At 42.1% G+C, this 22182-nt stretch overlaps 1 long non-coding RNA gene across 1 annotated transcript; it reads right to left on the minus strand.

The window, feature by feature from the left end:
* Window positions 1-149: 149 nt before the first annotated feature.
* LOC148148943 (uncharacterized) lies at window positions 150-21950 on the minus strand. The gene is made up of 3 exons (XR_015758284.1): window positions 21861-21950; window positions 1457-1563; window positions 150-1349 (listed from the first exon to the last, which is right to left on the minus strand). It is a non-coding gene; the product is annotated as an uncharacterized LOC148148943 (long non-coding RNA).
* Window positions 21951-22182: the final 232 nt, after the last annotated feature.

Raw genomic sequence — 22182 nt, forward strand, 5'->3', positions numbered from 1 at the left:
GAGAACGTTCCCCTTAAGTTCCTTTTAAATCTTTCCCCTCTCATCTTAAACTTATACCCTCTAGCTTTGGACTCCCCACCTAGGAAAAAGACCTTGTCTATTCACCCTATCCATGCCCCTCATGATTTTGTAAACCTCTATAAGGTCACCCCTCAGCCTCCGACACTCCAGGGAAAACAGCTCCAGCCTGTTCAGCCTCTCCCTATAGCTCAGACCCTCCAATTCTGGCAACATCCTTGTCTTTTCTACCCCCTTTTAAATTTAACACACCTTTCCTACAGCAGGGAAACCAGAACTGAATACAATACCAGAGACAACTGAATCCAATTCAACTTCAAATTCCAAAGATCAGACAAGATAGACCAGATGGAGGGCTTGTGCATTTTTGTAGAGTCCTGCGAGGAGACTTGTGAGGATCCTGGGTACTTGTCCTCCAACTGGGAGCCACCTGACTCTGGTCTACCTCCTTGGTTATTAAAGAGTTTTTTTTAATTGTCACATGTACTCAAGTACAGGAATACAAGAGTACAGTGAAAAGTGTACAAATTGCCATTCTTCGGAGCCATCTTAAAATACAAAACTAAAATTTAAATTAAAGTAAAATAGGAAAAGAAGTAAAAGAAACCAAACCAAAAGAAATGGGAAAGCTCCAGATTTTAACATCTTATCTCCCTGGGCCTAGCCCTGGCCTCCTCCTAGGCTCTGCTCCACAATCATCTTTCCTGCCAAAGCTGCTGCCACCGATCACTGGGAGGAGGTGCCTGTGCTGTCATCTCCGTCGCACATGCTGAGAAGGCCAGGCTAACTCCTGCCCTGCTGAAGATGCTGAAAAAGACTTCCAAAGAGAAAAAAATAGAAAAAGAGCAAAAGTGAAATGAAGGAAAAGAAACAAAGAAAGCAGTCACAAGTAGATAAGCACTGGGCCAGGAGTGTTGCTGTTCGGCCACCATCTTGTGAGGAAGGGGCACCCAGAATGTGTGCCAGGTTTTGTGTCATCTTGCTGTCATGCATTTGATCATGAGGACCAGTAGGTCCATTTGCAGCACATATCCAGCAGGCTCTGACAGTGCTGGACCTGGCTGTCCATGACAGCCACCAACTTGTCCATGGAGGTAGTCAGACACTCACATACTTGGGTCCATATAGTGTAGCTTCAATTCTGCAGCCCCTGGGCTACGAGGGTTATTACCTCCCACATTCCTGACTGTATATACTTCCCTGTACATATGGGTGAAGTCCTGAGGGGACAGAGCATGAGTCTGGTCTTAATGACGCCATCTGAGATCTCAGATCTCTCTTCCTCAGAGCCGTTTGTTTCTCCATAGGAGTTGTAGATATCCTGCTGGCACCTGTAAAAACAAGGAAGTGAAGGTATTGCAACCAATAGTCAATGGGTGGCGTGCAATGTTCAACACTGACAGTGTCAAAGTTACAGTGAATGACGAATGATACTTACTCAGTTGGCGGAACATGGATGTCTCAGCATCTCTACAGGAGCACACTTGGTCTGAAATTCCAAGGATCAGGAGTCTCTCCTTATAGAGGGTCAGAGTGCCCTTGTACCTTTGAAGGAGATTTGTACATGGACATTAAAGTCTGCTTATCCACATTTTTCAAAATCAGCTTCTTTTATTGTATTGACTTTCTAATGCTAGCTCTCTAAAACTGATTACTTTACACTTGTAAACATATCTATTGAATGCCCTCTGTCTTGCTTCTGATTAATACACCATATTAGCATCCTATGTATTTCTGAAGTCTTCAACTATCCTCACCATTATCTATCGCATTGTCCAGGATTGTTTTCTGCACCTGAACCCAAATCATTTACTAAAAACAAAAAAAAGAGGAAAGAAACTGACCCTTGGTGATCACATCAGCCAGTTTCCCTTGCTCCCTGTCTCAGAGCCAATTCTTGACCCAAATGTTACTTTTCCATTAATGTCATGGTCTTCCATCTTTACATCAAGACTCCTGTGTGGCCCTTTATCAAATACTTCCTACAAAGCTATGTGTACAGCATCCCTGACTACCTTGCTCAAACTTCTCTGTTACTTCATCAAAGGATGCTCCAAAATTAATCACATATGTTTTACCTTGAACAGTTCTGTGATGGTATTCCTTTATTAATTCAAATAAATTACCCAATAATCATTGTTAGTGACTTCCTAACATAGTGTTGACTGGCCTACATTTTATTGCTGTTTCCCTCTTCACGTTTTGAATAGTGGTATCAGTGGCATTAGCAACCTCTTAGTCCTTCACAAATGATTTCTGTACCCAATACCTTTGCTTGCTCCAACTTTATTTATCTCAGTGACTGAGTATGTACCTCATTCAGACCTGGTGACTTACCAACTTCCAGTAATGTTAATCAAGTAATATAATACATTCTCTTTGTCATTATCCTGTTCTAGACTTCACTCATGCCTTTTACTAGAACCTTCACCACGCACACTTCTTTTTTGATGACAACTACAAAATTTTTTTATTACATTATTTTAAAGGGTTAACTTCAGAGCATGTACATAGGAAGCTATGTAATGACCACCTGATGATGATGAAACTCTAGAGAATCGCAGGATCATTATGGTGCAACAGGAGGCCATTTGACCCATCATGCCTGCACATGTTGAATTATCAGGTGTCAACCTCCTGTCTTTGCTCCAACAGTTTAGGCCTCAGGCAGTGTTGTAATGTCTTTCACTAGCATGGTGACATTAACCAATTGTTTCAAAAGAAACAAGAATCTCGCCATCCCTCTATCTTAGAGTAAGGAACCATAGCATCTCTACCCAACCACAACAGATTCTCTGCCTTGAATAGAAAGGTTTTCCTTTGGGTCTGTAATAGGCCAACATTTTCCCTAAACTTACACTTTCGAATTTAGCATATTTTTGAGGCTCAGTTAAAATTGCCAGCCAATCCTTTCCTATAATCTCTCTTTACCTCTTGGTTTAACCTTTTCAGTTTGTTTGTACTTTCCAAGATCATCCTGTTTATCCAAACGATCTTGCTTCTGACATTTTTCAGAAGTGTTCCCCTTTCTGTATTGCTTTATGTTCAATTTTATTTTGTTATCCAGGGTACACTAGCTTTGCAATAACTTTGCTTCCAGGACCATCTTTTTTTTGGTTCAAAATTATTTCAAGTTGAAAGAATAAGTGGAGAATTCCACAGAAATTGGTAGTACATCAACAAGTTTGATAATCATTTTGGAACTGTAACTCCACTTTTGAAGACAGCAGGAGTCTACAAAATGGCCACCTTTGGCATCTGTCATAGAGAAAATGTTATGATCGATTAGTAAGCAGGATACAACAAGACATTAGAAAATCTTAATGCAATCAGGCAGAATTAACATAGTTTTGTGAAGTAGAGATTGGGTTTGACAAATTTATTCCCCAAGATTGAACATTTTAAAGAGGAAGAAATATGTCAAAAAAAAGCTGCTTTTGCTAGATCAAAAGCAAATAATCTTTGATAGACATTTAACATTATGAAGGAATGAGACAGAGCAGCTAAGAACAGACTGTTTCCGGAATTGGAGGCACCTGGAATAGGGTCACATAGATCAAGTTTAAATGTAAGTGATTTATAGGACAGAGCAAGAGAAATTTATTTTTATGCACAGGGTGTTTTGAGCTGCATTACTGGAACTAGTGATTAAATCAGAGACCTAACCTATGCACAAGATTAAGTTAAACAGGTGGTTAATGGCAAAAGGGACAAAAGAATAACAAAAAATAATGAGCACATGAGATTAGGCCCCTCCTTGTCGGAAAATATACACAACCACCTTGTTTCTGCACCGTGATTCTTGTCATTCTGAGGATCAGGTTAGGACACAGCAAAGTAACTGTCCTCAGTGTTTCTGGACAGAAAAGAAAAATGCTCAGCAATAATTTCCATTCCAGTTTATAGTCTAGTTATTCCTGTGAGAAGATAAGAACACTTAAATGGATGTTAAATGTCAAGAAACAGTAATTATCCATTCCTTTTCAATGGAATGTTGGATGAGGACAGGGCTGGTCCACCCATTATAAATAAGCTTCCAATATGCTAACTGCCCAAGTTCAAGTAACTGTTCAGGCAAGGGACCTCTGTGTGACTGGTGCCTTCAGAACCATACTTCTCCAATATTCACTGCTTCCAAGAGAACAGAAAATTTAAGAGAAATGTCATCTTTTAAAATTATAGCTATTCTGCCTGAGAATTATGGTCACATAAAGAGAGTGGTTCAGATGCATTGCTGAGAAGCACATGTATCACTGAGCCTTTCCTAGTAAAATCATAAGATCCCAAACACAATCTTGCAATCTTTTGTGTGGAGACAAACTCCTGAGAACTCTTAATATTTGGCAACCCAAGTCAATTGTTTATATTGAATCAAAAGAAAAGTGGTAAATAAAGGTTAGCCGTAGCTTGCCTCAGTTGCCTTTTGCAATTTGTTTCTTTAATGATTCACTCTGAGTGGACAATTAATTGCTCAGCAAATGGTTCCAGTCATTTCATGTTGCCATAGCATAGCAATACAAATGGAAAACTTTACTAACCTCTAACACTCATTGTTACATTAATGGTCTGGAGATTATAAAGTTTTAGGAACTGCTGTGTACCATGAGAAATGTTTTTGTTACAGTAGATTAAACATTGCTTCAAGCCTTTTGAAGCATAACATGGCATGCCACAACTAAAGGCCCATCAACTCCTGTCAAGAAAGAATAGTCCATTGTACTGAAGTAACCCAAGGCAAGTTATGTTGAAGGGTGTGAAAGGAAACTTCTGCTGACTCAGGTATGAGGTAATCAGACCTGGATGTTTTTTTTCTTAAAAAATCAATTAACACTTAACAGTGAGTTATCCCCAAAAAATACATAATATAAGCTCTTAGTTATAAGGATTTCTTCAGTTTCCTACTGCAAATGTCTGAATCAAAAATTGATCGATGGGGGGAAACATATCAAAACATGTCTGAACAATATGATTTAGTCCACTCTACATTAAAACTGTAATAACTAGCTTTACTGTGAAATTGATCTAGTTTCAGTATTTGTTCAAATGTGTTTTCATTGCATTGCTTGCATTGACTCACTCTTTAGTGACAAAAAGCAGGAGTTTTCTGCCAAAACTTTGTGAAGTTTATAACCATCAAGGACATTTCCTGTCCAGAAATTAACTGTACTTATAATGACAAACACTATATTTTGGCAAAATGATTTGTTCCAGAATATTATGATTCATTTTCTCCTGCATTTTATTGTCATAATACTTATCTGTAAGGCGTATCTTTGTTCAGAAGTCAGTAACTCATGGATCCAGTGTGCCCTATGTATTTATATCTAAGTAAAAGTATAGTGCAGCAGGTAATACAGCTTTGTCATTGCCTCAACTTCTTCACTTGACCAACATGGATTCATATTTGAGTTTCTTGGAACAGATGAGTGAAGCTGTTATAACAGGTTTTGAAGAGAATGTTGCTTTTGCGCTCTAGGAACAGCATTTGCAAGGCCTATTTTGTTCTGTCTGATGATGGAAATGATGCAAATCTCAATAAGACCAAGAGAGCCCAAAGTGACTATTTCACACCCAGATATTTTATCATATATGAATCGATCATTTTTTGCCAGGCTAAGTATTACACAAATCAATCTGCCAAAGAATTTATTCACTATTTATCAAATAATTTTGGTAATTGGCAACAAGGACTCAATGATAATACGTTTTTAAGAAATATGAACTCAAGTTATGTTTAATTCTAGGCATTAAACTAGTTATATGTTAATTGCCTGTTAAGCACTCTGCAGTATTTATATTCAGCTGACTTCATAACATCAGACAATGCAGATCCTTTTTCAGTGTTATTTTAGTTACACCCAACTAGTTGAGTGGCAAGTATATAACTAGACTGCTGGATTTGACAGCAACAGTATTTGTTATTTGTTTTTTTTCCCCCCAAGATAGTTATGTGGTCTTTCTATAGTGTAAGAAGGGAGAGTAATAATACATTCCTTTAAATACTGGGAGAGACGACCAAGAATTTTCAATTGAAACAAATAACATATTGTAATTTTTAAACCAACAGGCAAAGAAGATCCTGTAATGGTCAGTAATGTCAAAAGCAACATTGTCACATTGTAAGGTATCAACTTTTTGTACCTAATATTGGATCATGCTGGTGAGTTACAATACAGCTACATACACACCATCCCAACAATGTGTTTTACCAATAGTTGACAGGAGCTCCCATGCTTGTTCCAGGGTTTTGTTGCCCCAAATTGCTGGAGATTCCAGTTAAAGTAATACAGTGCCAGATTGAATTTTGTGCTGTGTATTTGCATTCGAGGGGAGCTGAAATTAAGTTGTTCCACTTCATTCCTCTGAAGACCAACAAGGAAAGTATCCTATATTCCACAAAAGAAAGCCTCAATCATGATTTGTATTTGCTAATGTCCACTGCTCAGTAAATGTGAGAATTATTAGTTGTGATACTCCACGTATCTATGATCAGGCAAGCCTATACCCTGAAAAGGTATGTTTGACACCATACCATGTGATATTGTGACATTATGCCATCTGACAATCTTTTCTGAAAGTTTAGCTCCATGTTGAATAACAGTCACTTAAATGATAGAACCCAGACAATACTGATGTATGTTGTAGCTCATATATTTGTTTTGTGAATAAAAAACATATATGTGGTCAACCTGACACACCCTATTGAATACCTTAAAAGACCTGAAGTGTTCACTATAACAAACATTATATATATCACAGAAAACAATGCATAACTCAGACTGTGAGATATAAATAAATAAATGTACAACTGCTAACATTATTCCATTTGCACTCCTTCAACAATGTGTATTCAGGCAAATGCCACATTGCAATGAAGTCCATACATGACAACCTCACTGCCTACAATGGATCAGTGACTCCATGCATTGGTGTTGCTCACCTTAAATGTCAACATAGTTCTTTTGGATGGACAGTGGGAACTTTCTAAGTGGCTACATCAATAGATTTGGTCATTGTTGGTTTACTAGTGTGCATGAATTGTTACATCATAATGATCCATGAGTTGACAGAAATATTTGCCGTGATATCAGGATAGTAGAGAAAAGATTTCAATCCAACCACCATCTTACAAATTTGTATCCAGATTGGCTTGGCACTATGGAAATTTCTAAATGGACACAATCCTATACTCTAAAGATGACATTCAATCTAGTGTCAACTGTCCTTGTAAATATACTGCCCTTGTATGAGACCAACTCAAAATGGAACAAAATACAACAATGGAACACCATTTTTTGTAAGGTAAAGCACCACACTGATATGTGCAAATCCATCATTTGGACACTAATAAAAAGTGGCACCGTACACATATGCTTGGAGAACAGATGACTGAATCTTGTATTGAAAAAATCTCACATAAATGTCTCTGGAGGAGCTCAACGCTAAGTTCCCCAGCACTAAATGCTTCTTCAAGTTAGATGCAATAAAAAAAAACTGTCAGCAATCCGTACATCTTTTGTTTGATTCACAAGACCTATTTTATGGATACCTTTTGTTAAATATTGCTTTTTACAACTACCACTGGGGTTGCATGGTGGCTCAGTGGGGGGTGGCACAGTGGTTAGCCCTGCTGCCTCATAGCGCCAAGAACCTGGGTTTGATTCCAGCCTTGGGCGACTGTCCGCGTGGAGTTTGAACATTCTCCCTGTGTCTGGGAGGGTTTCCTCTGGGTGCTCCAGTTTCCTCCCACAATTCAAAGATGTGCAGGACAGGTGAATTCGCCATGCTAAATTGCTCATAGTGTTCAGGGATGTGTAGGCTAGATGCATTAATCAGGGATAATTTATAGGGTAGGGGTCTGCATGGGTTACTCATTAGAGGGTCAGTGTAGACTCGTTGGGCCAAAGGACCTGTTTCCACACTGTAGGGACTCTAATAAAAGCCATTTGATGACTACAATAAATCAAATCAAATTATTCATGAGTCAGGATATGATTCAGCAGCACATGGACCTAATTATAAAAGATGTTCAAGGTTCTCTTTGTTTTGCTGATGATACTGTGGTCCTAGGAAAGACCAAGCACAAGCATCACAGCAATCTCCATTAATGTCATAAAGACAGCAAAGTAATACAGTCTCATCTTTAACAGCAAGAAGAATCAAATTATTACAACTAAAATAGACATCTCTGGTTCCAGATGCTCATTCAGCAGTATCAGACCTGACCTTGCAAAGATTGAACATCTATGGAACATGCCTGTACCCCAGCATTAAAGTGACCTGGGGAGCTGGCCTGACTTCTTCAAATTCCTATTACCAAACATCCCAGGTTTTGTGACTAGAGTCTTTCCTCTCACAGATTTTCTGTGTTAATATAAACCATTTCAGTTCAAGATGATCAACAATGTATCTCTAAGATCTTGAAAGATGCTCTTCCATCTAGCAAAAACATTCTTCAGTACAATGACCGGTTCAAAACCTACCATTCTGGAAAAAGACACATCTCAAAAAGAACTTGGTGTATGACAGGCCAATAAGCCAATATCACATTTGGATCCAAAGCCCTTATTGCAGCCCAGGCAAACTATTCCAATATTGAAAGGAGAGCTAGTGTTTGGAATATGACAATTCCACACATACCTGTGCAGCAAATACATTGTAGTCTAGACTGATCAGAAGCTTTTCGAAATTATTTGCAGAAGACACTTATGAATAAACCACCGCAGATCAACATCTTCTCATCACAAACCACCAACAGTCCAGAAGAAACTGGGATTCAAGTTCATAACCTTGGGCATTCGGAGTCACCAAATCCAGCTAATAATATATGTACCATAGATCTGCACATGGATATCATTGAGTATGTGGTATAGGACAATCTTCAAATTGATTTCATTCGCTTTCATCTTAACTGAGCAAAATGTAAGTTTAACATACCACACCTGATGATGGCCAGCTACAGGAGCTGAAAAACATCATCATTGGTCACCACGTTCTGAGTCTCCCTATTGAGGAGGGCGGTCAGTCGCTGGTGTGCGTCCGCACCCAGGTCGCGACGTTCCACCTTCAGACCTTGCGGCGATACCTTTACGTTGAGCCTCCTCCTAGGTGGTGCGCCCTGGCGACGTTTTTTTCCGCCAGGTGCGTTACCTCAACTACGACACGCAGCTCCTGTTCGCCGACCGTGACGACGCTGCCTATCTTTTACCAGGACCTGATCACTGTCTGGAACATGGTCGAATCGCGTCACGCCTACCCTCCGGCTGGAGTAGCAGCTGTCGTCAGGGAGCCGTTGCTCAGGAATCCGTACTCGCAGGTTCGAGTGGCTGTCGGAGGGGAGGGCCATGGCGGTGAGGGTGACCAGGGTCGGGGACGTGCTGGGTGCTGGGGGCCTGGGCTGGACGCTACCGCAGGACATAGCGAGCAGGGCAGCGGTAGACGTCCGGTACGTGGCCACTGCCATCCGACGCCTTAAAATGGCGGTGCTCGGACCCGACGTAGTGCACCAGTTGGAGGACGCTCAGGTGTGTGGTGCGATCCCGTCCACGCTCACCCCAGCCCGGACGGAATTTCACATTGGCCCCAAGATCCCGTACTTCCCGCGGGAGCCTGTGCCCCACAACCTGAGCCGCCTCCGAGACTTTAATTTTGTCTCATTTAGGGATGTGAAAAGAAGGGCCCTGTATAGACTGCTGCTGCACACTGTCCACCTCTTCTCCCTCATCCACCGTCCGGACATGCCTTGGCGTGCCCATTTGCCACCGGGCGGTGGGGATCCCCAGTGGAGGGCTCTCTACGCGGGAGTCCTCCCCCTTTCTCTCGGGGATCTGGGGTGGAGGGTGCTGCACGCAGCGGTCCCCTGCAACCGCAGGTTGCGGTGGTTCACTGACTCCCAGCCCAACTGCTTGTTCTGTGGCGCTGTGGAGTCCGTGGACCACGTATATATTGGGTGTGGGCGTTTGAACTCCCTTTTTGATTTTCTGAAAAACCTCCTCCTCTGCTTTTGGTTGCACTTCAGTCCCATGCTCCTGATCTTCGGGCACCCGGTACGGAGGAAGGAGGGCAGGTCTGAAGACCTCCTCATGGGTCTGTTCCTGGGCCTTGCCAAACTGGCCATTAACAGGTCCAGGCAGCGGGCCGTGGAGGGGGTCGTTAGGGCCGACTGCCTGCCCCTCTTCTGCGGTTACGTTAGAGCCCGGGTGTCCTTGGAGAAGGAGCACGCGGTGTCGACCAACACCCTGGAGTTGTTCAGGGAGAGGTGGGCGCCGCAGGGAGTGGAGTGCATTATTTCTTCCTCCAACTCTATTTTGATTTAGTCCCTACCCTCCCCTTCACTGTTTTGATCACACAGCACTGCCCTTTGATGTGAAGGGCAGTGTTTGTCACTGGCCACTCGGGTATTTTCCTATCTTCCTGGTGGTGGAATTTGAATAAAGATTCATGCACTTTGTGTCTTTCACTGTGTCTCACACTTGCACACACAAACCATGGGTGCTGGGGATAAAATAAGCACTATCACACTTAGGCGGTAGTGTGGGGGTTAAATTAAAAAAAAAGAACAAAAAGAGAAAAAGAAAAAAACAGAAAAAAAAAAGAAAAGAAAAAAAACATCATCATTATGGAATTTGGTTTGCTTGCTGAGCTGGAAGGTTCGTTTCACCATACTAGGTAACATCTTCAGTGAACCTTCGGATGTAACACTGGTGGTATAGCCTGCTTTCTATTTATGTGTTTGAGTTTCCTTGGGTTGGTGAAGCCATTTCCTGTGGTGATGTCATTTCCTGTTTTTTTTCTCTCAGGAGGTGATAAATGGTATCCAAGTCAGTGTGTTTGTTGATAGAGTTCCATGTTTCTAGGAATTTTCATGCATATCTTTATTTGGCTTGTCCTAGGATGGATGTGTTGTCCCAGTCGAACTGGTGTCCTTCCTCATCTATATATAAGAATACTAGTGAGCGTGGGTCATGTCTTTTTGAGGCTAGTTGATGTTCATGCATCCTGGTGGCTAGTTTTCTACCTGTTTGTCTAATGTAGTGTTTGTTACAGTTCTTCCAAGGTATTTTGTAAATGACATTAGTTTTGCTTGTTGTCTGTACAGGGCCTTTCAAGTCCATTAGCTGCTGTTTTAGTGCGTTGGGGGGTTTGTGGGCTACCATGGTGCCAAGGGGTCTGAGTAGTCTGGCAGTCATTTCCGAGATGTCTGTGATGTAGGGGAGAGTGGCTAGGGTTTCTGGATGTGTTTTGTTTGCTTGTTTAGATTTGTTGCTGAGAAACCTGCAGACTGTGTTCATTGCGTACCCGTTCTTTTTGAATTTGCTGTATTTTCCTCTGCTCTGTGTAGTTCCTCTGTGCTGCAGTGTGAGGTGGCTCATTGAAATAATGTTCTAATGCAGCTCTGTTTGTGGGTGTTGGGATGATTGTTTCTATAGTTCAGTATCTGGTTGTTTTCCTGTGGATGCAGGTTTGAAGTTCCCCATTGGCTGTTTGCTCTACTGTGACATCTAGGAATGGCAGTTTGTTGTTGTTTTAGTGAATTTTATGCCAAGTAAGGATATTATTGATGATCTTGAAAGTTTCCTCTAATTTGTTTTGTTGAGTGATGACAAAGGTGTCATCCACATAACGGACTCAAAGTTTGGGTTGGATGGTTGGCAGAGCTGTTTGTTCGAGTCTCTGGATTACTGCCTCTGTTAAGAACCCTGATATCGGAGATTCCATGGATGTGCCATTGGTTTTTCTGTCTTTTTTGTTGTTGAAGGTGAGGTGGGTGGTAAGGCATAGGTCCACTAGCTTAATATCAAATCATAGGGATTTCCGATATCAGGTTCCACGACGTGGATGACACCTTTATCATCACTAAATGAAACAAATTAGAGGAAACCTTCAAGACCATCAATAATACCCTTACTGGCATAAAATTCACTAAAGAGGAGGAAAACAACAAACTGCCATTCCTAGATGTCACAGTAGAACAAACAGCCAATGGGGAACTTCAAACCAGCGCCTACAGGAAAACAATACATATGGACCAAATATTGGACTACAGAAGCAATCATCCCAACACACACAAACAAAGCTGCATTAGAACATTATTTCAATGAGCCACCACACACTGCAGCACAGAGGAACTATGCAGAGCAGAGGAAAATCACCTATACAGTGTATTCAAAAAGAACGGGTACCCAATGAACACAGTCTACCGATTTCTCAGCAACAAATACAAACAAGCAGACAAAACTCGTCCAGAAACCCTGGCCACTCTCCCCTACATCAACGACATCTCAGAAATGACTGCCAGACTACTCAGACCTCTTGGCATCATGGTAGCCAAGAAACCCACCAACACACTAAAACAGCAACTAATGAAATTGAAAGACCCTGTACAGACAACAAGCAAAACTAATGTCATTTACAAAATACCATGCAAGGATGGTAACAAACACTACATTGGACAAACAGGCAGAAAACTAGCCACCAGGATACATGAACTTCAACTAGTCACAAAAGGACATGACCCACTCTTACTAGTATTTTTATATATAGATGAGGAAGGACACCAGTTCGACTGTGACAACACATCCATCCTAGGACAAGCCAAATAGAGACACGCATGAGAATTCCTAGAAGCATGGCATTCCAACTGGAACTCGATCAACAACACATTGACTTGAATACCATTTACCACCCCCTGAGAAAAAGAACAGGAAATGACATCACCACAGAAAATGGCATCACCAACCTAAGAAAACTCCAACACATAAATAGAAAGCAGGCTATACCACCAGTGCTTCATCCGTAGTCTCACCGATGATGTTACCTAGTATGGTGACGAAATGTCTGAAAATGAACCTTCCAGCTCAGCGAGCAAACCTACATCCAGAGCCTCAACCTGAGCTACAAATCTTCTCAAAACTCACTAACATCATCATTGGCATGTGCCTGAACACATTAAGCAGGTCCTTGAACAAGAATGATCCTTTGGCCTACCTAGAAATGTCATTTAAAAGAGTACAAAGTATTGATTCCCAAAACCTATGTGAGAGCATGTTGGACCAGATCAACTTTAGTCACATGGGTGCAGGGTAAACCAAAAGTCTAGCATGCAAATCTGTTTATTGACCTGGCATTGACAAACATCAATTGATACAATTGTGTGTGGTTTAACGAATCCATCAATCCCAGCAACATTAAGAACCACTTAGGGCACTTGAAGTTGCCTCTGAATCACAAGCAAAGAAAACTACAGACTTACTTCAAATGCATAATTTTCCTTTTATTAGGTATGTCAAAGATATTACCAGTACAGCAGTTGCTTACATGTTAACTGCCACCTTCAGTATGTTTGATGTCCCACAGCAGATCATGTCAGACAATAGTCTTTAAATGTCAGCAAGCCATTCCAGGACATGTGCAGGAAGTGGGGTTTGCACACAAATTACATTCTATCCACATTTTCCGCAATCAAGTGTTTTGGTAGACCTTACTGAATGCACAGTTAAAGCAATGACCACCAAGTGTGAGACATCTCATGAAAACTTCAGGATTGCCATGTTCAACTCGTGAGTTACACTTCAAAGTAAGGACCTTGCCTGCACCTCTTATTGGAATACAAGTGAGCATGATTCTACCATCTTAAACGTGTTCATCTCAACTGGACCCGTATGATTTTTTTTAAAGCAAAGGAATGTTTCAAGAACATGATCCAAGAGCACATAAACAATTACCTCAGCTTCAAGTAGGTCAAAACGTGACACAATTACACGCTTGGATAAGTGGAAGGGTACAGGAAAAATATGCTCGTCCCAGACCATACAACATTGCTATGAGCAAAAGTCATGTTCTAAAATGGAACAGAAGGCACATTTAAATTGCACATAATAATTAATAGGTAATCCAAGATGATGATTCAGACACTGAAAGCATTGTGTCACCACCAAATAACAATATGTCCACTGTGAACAATCCACACCAATCTACAATAGCAGACAATACATAAAAGTGTGAAACTGTGCAATACACCCTAAGGACTGTGCAGGAACTTATCTGGTCACATTATTTGTTTGCTGAAATGTTATTCCAACGTGCAAAGATACGTCCATACACATTCTGTTATGTTTTATCTGTATTCTCGTCTCATCAGAGAAATTCTACTCTTTGAAGAGGGATGTTTGAACAATGTATATGATTCTCAGCATGTACCTTTAAGAGAGCTAGCTTTAACACCATACCATGTCATATTATGGCATCATACGATGTGATATTCTTCTACGTGAATTCCATTTTGAATAACAATCATAGTACTTCAGAAACCATTAGGAAAGTCAGTTTGCCAAACAACCTCTTAAGGTCCCAGACTAAACAGATGTCTATAATTAAGTTGTAATGTATTTGGTTATTTTCTGAATAAATCTGATACTTGTTCTCAATAGGAACTCTGTCTCAGTATTCATGTTGCATGAGCCATAATGAGAGAAGAACAATTTATTATTCTCTTTTATTACAGTGATCATTAATTGTCAGTAGGTATCATTTGCAATGTTACAATACTGTAAGGCCAAAAGACATAGGAGCAGATGTAGACCATTCAGACCATTGAGTCTGCTCTGTCATTAAATAAGATTGTGGCTGATCTGATAATCTTCAACTCCATTTGCCTGCCTGAGCAACAAACAAAATACATTTAAACTTAACATTAACATAAGTCAAAACAACTTGAATGATTCAACAGTCTGGGCTTTCATCAGCATCAAAATGACCCTCTGCTGGGACTACCAGTAACTCAAGTACGTCACCAAAATCAAAACTCACAAAAATGTTGTGCTGTTCTATTGATGATTCAGAGGTGAATATTCTGTGTTCTGTAGGAGGTCCAGGATCAATTCACCAATGTCAGGATAGAGTAGGAAAATGGCATTGAGGTGGGTTATCAGCTATTATCTCGAATGGCAGATCAGGCTCAAGGGGCTGAATGGTCTGCTCTTGTTCTGATGATCCTAAAATAATTTCAACTGGATCTCAGTTAACATACATCAACTGACTGATAATCGAATGAAGATGTGTCATGTGAGGTTTTCTGTGTTAATGTGTGCAATTGTCAGCAATGATTTCTGTTCACCTTTGTCTGCTACAAAATATAATAACTGGAAATGTATAATTGAATTTAATGTTCATTTAATCATTGTTAATGATGATTAATATGATGGTTATTGTTTTGTTTTTAATCTAATTTTGATAATGCTTGATTCTATGCCTTTCGTTTTAGCTCAACACCATTTGTCATTTGCCAGTTTTTTTTGAGAGAACTCCTGGGGGATTTCAGGATTTATGAACATGTACCAAAGACAGCGATATATATTTACAGCATTCTTAATATAGTAAACTGTCCCAAGACACTTCACAGAGTAGTGCCAGAGAACTTGACAGCAACCAAAGGAGGAGATAATCAGGAGAGTGAAGAAACTGTTGGTAAATGAGCTACATTTAAAGGAATATTCTAATTGAGGAGATGGCTGTGAGAAGATGGAGAATTTAAGGAAGGAATTCAAGATCACTGGTCTGAGACAGCTGAAGATAAAAGCAGGGAATCTTATGCTTTTTTTAGTTAAGCCTGAGTTGCATCTGGATTTTTTTGAAGGGTTGTCTTCATGAGGCCTAGTGAGTTCTCTTGCCAACTCTTATTAAATCTGCCTCATTATTTATTCACCCTGCTCCATTAAGTGTCTCACATCAGATTTCTGCCCTATCTCATTACACGATGATCCCAGAACAACTCACCACTCACCAGATATCCTAGAGTGCAACGCTATTCCCTGCGCCCACGCCAACTTTAAAAGTCTGTTGTGCACCTGGAGAAGTACTGTTAGACCAGACCTTCCCTGTACGACTCCTGACATGTTCCTGAAAAAATTGGTGCCCAGTTTTGTGGCCAAGGTCATGAAGGTGCTGCTGGACAGGGTGTAGCTGAAATGAGAACTTCCTCCTCCTCCACCACCAGAAGTGGAGGCTAGGACAGCAGACCACTCGAGCCTGATCTGAAGTTGCCACCCAGGTTAAAACCGTGTCAGGTGTCTGGAGGAATGCCCAGAATTCCAGGAAGAAGTTCAATGATCATCTCCACTCCACCAACAGAAATGCCACTATCTTCTCTCTGGTACGTCACAATCACTCCATCTCTACTACTGCACTGACCTCCCACAAAGGCTCATGCTCTAGCACTTACTTTTCCACTCTCTCTCACCTACCCCAGTTGCTGAAACCATTAAATCTAGATGCCCTCTGTGATGCCCACTCACTTGCCTGGGAAACCTCTCCAACACCATCTTCTGTAATACCTGCCTGTCTCTCATCCCATGGGGAAAATAACCCATAATAGGGTCAAAATACTCAGGATGAGTGGTGCTCCGTCCACCATTCAACTCCTTACTCCTTATGAGGATAAAATCCTAAATCTGAACAGAGCCTGGACTAGTCTTGGAGGCTGCCCTTGACTTATTGTGTTGAAAACCCCTGAGTGAAGGCTACATCTTTGACTTGATGAATACCTGCTGACAACTATGATAATCTTCATGGCTTTATGTCTGTGCTACATGGGTTCAACAAGACAGCAGTTATATGAATCTGATCTCTCTGACTGAGATGGGGGTGGCAAGTGCAAAAAGGCAAGGCAACTTAGTATAGGACAGGGATGCTGTGAGCATCCAGGTAGGCTCAGGGTGAGTGAGCACCATTTGTTTTAATTTCAAAAATATACTTTATTCATAAAAAAATCTCTTTGTATATGTACATTGTCATAAAAGCAGTTTGGTTCCATACAATTACATATCAACTAAATAAACAAAACATTGGACTTTGACTCTATTAAAAAAAAAGACCTGTCTTACACATACAATACTGGTATGTACATATATTTGAGGCACTGGGAGAGTCAGATAACTGAATGGACCCCCATTTAGTTTCAGCAGGAAGACCTCAAACAGTGGGTTTTCCCCCCAGTGCCTTGGCAGCAGCAGCCCTAAGCTTTAGTGTGTTCCTCAGCACATAGCCCACCTTGTTCAAACCCCTATATGATTCTGCACACACTCACCAATGAGAGAACAAAGAGAGTGCAGTGGGGGCCAAGTGCGAAACATAACCATCAGTGAAACAGTGGCTACAGAGGTTTGGTGCTGAAGTCATTGCGGAGTTTGAGGGAGCAGAGAAGAACTTGAAACATATGTCCATTTAAAATATAAGATGAGTGCTTTCAATGTCAAAGATGGGTGTGGGGGGGTGGGGTAAGAACTAATGTAGCTTATTGCAGACACTAGTATTGGTGAGCAGAATACTGGAGAGTGTATCATTTTATTAGATCACCAGGGCATTCTCTGTACAATGGCAAATGGACATTGAATCTTAGCTTAGATTCCCTAGGTTGTGGAAACAGGCCCTTCAGCCCAACAAGTCCACACCAATCCTCCGAAGAGTAACCCCCCCTAACCCATTTCCCTCTGACTAATGCACCTAACACAATAGGCAATTTAGCACGACCAATTCATCTGACCTGCACATCATTGGACTGTGGGAGGAAACCCATGCAGATATAGGGAGAATGTGCAAACTCTACACAGACAGTCACTCAAGGCTGGAATCAAACCTGTGACCTTGGTGCTGTGAGGCAGCAGTGCTAACCACTGAGCTACTGTGCCCCAAACACTTTTGTCAACCAGATTCTGTTAAAAGTACAAAGAACATTGATGTTTATTACTAGATTTCAGAGATTGATATGTGGAGAATGGCTGCTTGAACATGGGGCTGTTTTGCATTTTCAGCAATGTACAGCCTAACCTTTTTAGTCTTAAAAATGTTACGCTAGCAACAATTTTAGACACCCTGGTGACAAATTCTAATGACAGGAAATGACTGTTTGCCCTTTAGCACTTCTCTAACTGTTGAAATTTCATCATCACTCACAGCTTGTGAACAGAGCTATGTTTGGATGAAGCCTATGGGAGAATTATACTTTCTTAATGGGAGTGAGCACCAAAGCTTCCTGCTCACAGTTCTCTTGAACACATAAGTGATTCTGCACTGTCTGGCAAAGTGTGGCTGAGATATGTATACCAGAAGCCAGTTTAAAGCACCTGGAATAATTTCAGTTATAATTATTAGTATTGCATTCAAGAAATCAACGTCAAGCTTAAATCATCTGATCTTTAGCTGCTTGGCCTCAGTCTACCGAAGCTGTCACTATTTATGCCAGTCTAACATTCACAGATGTATCTCGCACTGAAATTCTGAAAGGGGCTATACACTACATAATGAAGGGCTGTGCAAGAGATTTAACAGGTTGAAAAAAAATCACGTATTTTTAGTTGCAGGGCATTGAAATTCAGGTTATGTCTGCAGCCAATCCCTTTGAGTTGGACCTTAACTTTGAACAACCTCCTCAATTGCATGGACTTAGGTTGAGTGTGTCACTAAGTAGCGGGAATGGGATACTGAAATTGTGTGGTCAGCCATGATCATATTACATGGTGGTGCAGGCTCGAAGGGCCGAATGGCCTACTCCTGCACCTATTTTCTACTTTTCTCTGTTAAATTGCAGCCTGGCTGAATGCTCAACAGGGAGCCACACCCTGCAAGACTGGCATGTTATCCAAATACCTCCAGCTCTGAAAGAATACCAATGCTTCAAGGGAAATGGGGCACATCTCTCATGGCAACTCAACAATCTATCCTCCAACAGGTAACCAATTGCTGACGCACTTGCCAGTGAAATGGTACTGGCTCTGTGTCCTCTCCCAGGGTGACAGTATTCACACTCTCACCACAGCTACTTTCTACCAATGCTCCTGCCAACCCAACTTCAAATGCTGTCACTTGCATAGAATCCCTGTAGTGTGGAAGCAAGCCATTCAGTCCTTTGATTCATACCGACCCTCCGAAGAGCGCTATGCCCGGACCCACCCCTTTCCCTATAACCCTGCAGTTTTCATGGCTAATTCACCAACCTGCACATCCATTGACACATAGGCAATTTAGCATGATCAATCCACCTAACTTGCATATCTTTGGACTGTGGGAGGAAACTGGACCAGGAGGAAACCCACGCAGATGTAGGGAGAATGTGTAAACTCCACACAGTCAGTCGCCCAATGTTAGAATCGAACCTGAGTCCTTGGTGTAGTGAGGCAGCAGTGCTAACCACTGAGCCACCGTGCCACCTCACAAATTGCATCTCGAGGCGATGCAGTCTGAAGGTGGGCCATCAAGGCCTGAAGTCTCTTGAAGGGAACCTTCAGGGATCACTGCAGCCTTCTCCAGCAAAAGTCAGCAGTTCCCCACCGTTCATGTTATAGTTCTATCACTTCAAGACCAGGAAGTGTGCAGGGGACGAGCTGGTGTGGGTGTTTGCAAAATCAACAGAGGTGGTGAGGAGCGACATGCATGTTGCTCCCCTGGCTCACCATCAGCACAAAAAGTAGTAAATGACCCTCTTATCCTTAGACCAACTACAGACTGCTTAAAGGCCCTTGCCCATCACTGTTGGTATCTTATTGGTGGCAGGTGTGGGGCATTTTGAATGGTAGCCTCCTGACAAGTTGGGGTGGGGGTAAGGGGAAGTCAGTTTCCCAAGCAGGAGAGGACCAACGCTTGTTGGGGCCTGTCTGATGGGCCCTGGGCAGCCCGACCTATCTTAAGCTAATGGTGGGACAGGCTCGATCTTCACTCCTGTGGTCAGCTTTCATCCCTTACAAGGACAGAAGAGCCAGTTGCATGCAATTATTTGTCTGAGGAATGCCAATTTCTAACAGGGCTTCCATGACAGGTAAGGTGGACCCCAGCATTCTGGCTGGTGAACTGAACCATCACTATTCCATAAAACCCTGGCCCATTGGAGCAGCAGGAAGAAAGATACAGGGAAAAAGTGAGAGCTGGAGAGTTAGAGTCAAAATATATGGTGCTGTAAAAGCACAGCAGGTCAAGTACCCATCTAAGGAGCAGGAGAGTTGATGTTTTGGGAATAAGCCCTTCATCAGGAATGTGGGAGCTGGAAGGGGGCTGAGAGATAAATAGGAGGGTGGGGTGGGGTGTGGCAAGGTAGCTGAGAAAGCAATAGATAGATGCAGGTGGGGGGTGATGGTGCTATATTGGTGGGGAGGGTGGAGTGGATTGGTGGGAAGGAAGATGGACACGTAAGACAGCTCAAGAGAGCAAGTTGGAGGATTGGATCTGGAATGAGGTGGGGGAGGGGAGATTTGGAAACTAGTGAAGTCGATGCCGTGTGGTTGGAGGGTCCCAAGACGGACTATGAGGTGTTCTTCTTTCAGTCCTCTGGTGGCTTGAATTTGGCGGTGGAAGAGGCCCAGGACTTGCATGTCCTTGGCAGAGTGGGAGGGGGAGTTGAAGTGTTCAGCCACAGGGCAGTGGGGAGTTTGGTATGTGTGTCCCAGAGATGTTCCCTGAAATGTTCTGCAAGTTGGCGTCCTGTCTCCCCAATGTAGAGAAGACCACATCGAGAATAACAGACACAGTAGATGCGGTGTTTAGATATCAGGGAAATCTCTGCCGGATGTGGAAGGATCCTTTTGGGCCTTGGATAGAGGTATGGGAGGAGGTGTGGGCGCAGGTTTTACATCTCTTGCACTGGCAAGAGAAGGTGGCAGGTGTGGAGGATGGGAGCGGGGAACGTAAACCTAACAAGGGAATCACAGAGGGAATGGTCTCCGCAGAACACAGTTGGGGTGGAGAGGGATATATATCCCTGGTGGTGGGGTCTGGCTGTAGATGGCGAAAATGGCAGAGGATAATGCTGTATCCAGAGATTAGTGGAGTGGAAGGTGAGGACCAGGGATGTTATATCCTTGTTACATTTGGAGGGGTGGGGTTCCAGAGCGGAAGTGTGGTAAGTGGAGGAAATGCGCTGTAGGGTATTGTTGATCATGTGGGAGAGGAAATTGCGGTCTTTGAAAAAGGAGGACATCGGATGCCTCACCTGCATCTACTTATTGCCTTCCCAGCTACCTTCCACCCAGCACCACCCCCATGCTCCTAATTATCTCTCAGCCTCCCACCCACCCACATGCCTGATGAAGGGCTTATGCCCAAAACGTCAACCCTTCTGCTCCTCGGATGCTGCCTGACCTGCTGTGCTTTTGCAGCGACACACCTTTCGACTTGAGAGGAAAGATACACACAAGTAGACTTTAAGAGAAGAAGATAGTTCATTTTGGGTTGGCATAAATGGATTTGGCATTGGATAAGAGTGTTTTGGAAAGGTTCACATTAGTGTTTTTTGTAGCAGTATTTATCCAATAGGACGCTGAGATGAGGAGTCCAAGAAAGGTGGGAAGGTGAAGATTAGAGAAGCCATGATGACGAAAAATAAGCAGAGCCTGGGTACATGCCCCTGAACACCTTTTCCAGAATGAGGGAGTCTTTTTGTGCCACCTCCCAGTTTTTTTCCCACTTCCTGCTCCTCCTCCTTTGGTGATACCAGGCCTTCTATCTGGAGGCCTGATAGAAACAACTTTGACACAAAGTTCAGACAGTATAGGAGGATTCCTCCACTGCATAAAGCCAAATAGTGGAACCATCGCTTACATATCTTAACCTTCTGTCCAATGACATTGTCAGTGGCTGCTTTCCTTAAGAGCCCATGAAGCAGAGTGGTTTTATCAATCTGCTGTAAATGCAAATATGTCACGTGTTCAAGTTTCTCTTGGTAGTTTGAGCAATACTGAACAGCAGACTGTCTCAAGTTGAAGGAATGATGGGCATTCATTGACATATTAGTTTGTGCATGCTCATACATCAAGCTGCACATTATTGGAAACTTTGACCTTGTAGATCTTGGATCTCACCTTGTTAGTATTTAGCGACCTCTGAGATACATAGGAGCAATTGATTGTTCTTTGCAACTTTGAAAATCCTGCCAGGTTGGCAAAATCTTAGGTCTGCATGTCCTGCTTCTCTCTGATTAGAAACAAAATAAAAGTACAATATTGATTATGGTTGCTCAGTGTATCCTTGTTACAAGGCATAGTAAACATTCCATTCATGCAGCTAAAGTAAAATTTTAATGAAATTGTTTTCATAACTTATCCTTTGCTCTCAGTTGCAGTAAAGAAAAATATTCCTTAGAGATATCTTTACAAGATACAAGATAACATTAATAACTTGCAT

The sequence above is a fragment of the Chiloscyllium plagiosum genome, unplaced genomic scaffold (assembly GCF_037043375.1).
Source record: "Chiloscyllium plagiosum isolate Xiang-an unplaced genomic scaffold, Cpla_swu_hap1 HiC_scaffold_10, whole genome shotgun sequence".
Classification (NCBI taxonomy): Eukaryota; Metazoa; Chordata; class Chondrichthyes; order Orectolobiformes; family Hemiscylliidae; genus Chiloscyllium; species Chiloscyllium plagiosum.